General features: G+C 48.2%; 1 pseudogene across 1 annotated transcript; it reads right to left on the bottom strand.

Annotated features, from left to right (window-relative positions):
* Positions 1-842: 842 nt before the first annotated feature.
* Positions 843-1,710, bottom strand: LOC101567795 (annotated as a pseudogene). The gene has a single exon (XR_001117242.2). The product of XR_001117242.2 is annotated as a PRKR-interacting protein 1 pseudogene (transcript).
* Positions 1,711-2,228: the final 518 nt, after the last annotated feature.

Here is a 2,228-nt window from a genome sequence, read left to right as displayed (position 1 = left end):
GTTCAGGCTAGGCTTGAACTTGTGATCCTCCTGCCTCAGTCTCCCAGGATACTGGTATTACAGGCATTTGCCACCATATCTGGTAAAGCATCCTCTTTCTATGCCTTCCTGAGGCGTCTTCCATACTGTAACTAAAAGGGACATCTTGTCTGACCAAACCTTGGATGGCTGGGCAGTAGCTGGGGAAAGTTGAGAGTTGGGGTTTGTCCAGCCCTGGGTTTTCTGTGCTCCAGGAACAGTAGAGTAAAGACTCGGTGACCATCAGTGACCCCAAATTATCACTGCAGCCAAGGAATTCAGCCCCTGACCCTCCATGTCTGCATCCTCCCACTGGCCCTAGGAGGTGGGGAGCTGAGACCAAGTTCCCAGACAGGGTGAGAAGCGACCACCCCCACTCTCCTCTAGGGTGGACTTGAGAGGTAGCTGTGGCCACAGCAGAATTCCCCGTATCACTCTCCTACAGCTGCCCTACACGTCCCACAAACTGAGTGGGCAGGGATAGCTCAGGGCACAGCACCCGCCTGGCAAACGTAAGGCCCTGGGTTTGATTCCTGGTACAAAGAAAACCCCACAGAGTTTTGTTATCTCAGGTCTGAAGTCCAGAGGTCTGGAACCGAGGTGTCAGCAGGGCCGCACTTTCTCTGAATTTGTGTATGTTCCAAGCCCTGCTCTACCTTCTGTAGTTCCTTAGCTGTGGCCGCTCCACAGAACCCTCACCCTGTGTGTATTTCTGCATGTGAAGATCCCTTTTTATGAGGACACTGGGCTTTTAAAATGTAGCTTTTCTAATTTTTTTTTTTTTTTTTTTATAGGTTTTCTGTTCTTTACTATTTTCTGTTCTTTACTATAGCAGCGTTCCCTTCCAAAAGCCCCAAGCTCATCCCTGTTTGAAAAAAAAAAGAGGCGCCGGCTGCTGGTGAGGCACTTTTCCCCTTCTGAGGAACATGGGGGGATGCTGCGAGGCAGTGTTCAGAATGTTCCCTCGTCCCCCAGGCTCCATCCTGGTCCCCATAACAGGCAGGGCAGCAAGGACCGGGGCTTCCGTGTGTTCGCTAAGCAGCTTCTTCCCTGCTGTCTGCACTGAGGCGCTCCTGAGGCTCTGGCTGCAAAAAGTGACAGGCTTGTGACAGCTGCTGCTCAACCTCATCGCCCCATGATGAAGCTGGGGTCCTCTTCCTCCTCCTCCTCCTCTGTTCCAGATGTCTCCTCAGAACTACTGGCCGGCTGCTCCTGGGACTGGCTGGGTCCTTCTTTTTGTTTCTTCTGTTCAAGTTTCATCTTCTTTGCCAGTAGTTTCTTCTCTTTTAACTTCTGGCGCTTTTTCCGACGCTTTGCAGTCTGCTCCTCTGCAGCAAGTTTATTTTTTTCCAGTCTCTTCTGAAACTCTGCATCCAATTTTTGCTTCTCTGCCATGGCATCCATGTAGTCCTGCTGCTGATATTCCCTCCTGCGCAGGTGTCTATACACGTGGAACTCCCCACTGCCAGCCCCAGCACTTGAACCCATAACATCTCGGACAAATTCTGGTGGAGGCTGAGGTGCCCATTCACTCCTTTTTTCTGGAATTGGCACAGCTTTGTCCGGATTCTTCATGAGCCGCTCCAGCTTGAGCTTCTGCTCCTCTGCCGCATTTTTGGGGATGACGAGAGCCTGTGGCTCTTTCTTCGGTCTCGGTGGCCGTACCGCAGAAGGGGCCGTACTCGCCATGGCTGCTTTGCTGTTTCCCCAAGCGAGCGACTCAGCTTTTCTAATTTTGCATTTGACAGTTTAACTATATGGGCAATCAAGAGTGAATTTTGGGTAAGCCACAAAATTTCATACCTAGGATTTTTTTTTCTGTGTTGTTTTCATACAGGTTATTTTCCTCATAGTTACTCAGTAGCAACTTGTAGAACTGGCTTTTATTGCTCTTTGAAATTGACCTTGTCTCTTTGATGCAATCAATTGAGTATATTTACATGGGTCTATTTTGGGGCTCTCCATTCTGTTCTGTTTGCCTATTTATCTGTTCCTTCTCCAATAAATACCATATTCTCTTTACTACTGTAGCTTTATGATCAGTGCTAGGAACCAGATATTCGTGTTCTTTTTTTCTTTTTTCTTTTTTTTTTTTTTTCTTTTCTTTTTTTTTTTTTTTTGAGACAAGATCTTGCTATGCAGTTCAGGCTGGCCTTGAGCTCACTTTGTAGCCCAGGCTGGTCTCGAACTCATAACAATCCTCCTGCCTT

Source organism: Octodon degus, unplaced genomic scaffold (assembly GCF_000260255.1).
Source record: "Octodon degus isolate 3935 unplaced genomic scaffold, OctDeg1.0 scaffold00104, whole genome shotgun sequence".
Taxonomy (NCBI): domain Eukaryota; kingdom Metazoa; phylum Chordata; class Mammalia; order Rodentia; family Octodontidae; genus Octodon; species Octodon degus.
Note: the sequence above shows the minus strand (reverse complement) of the source record. Positions and strands in the feature narration are given on the sequence as shown.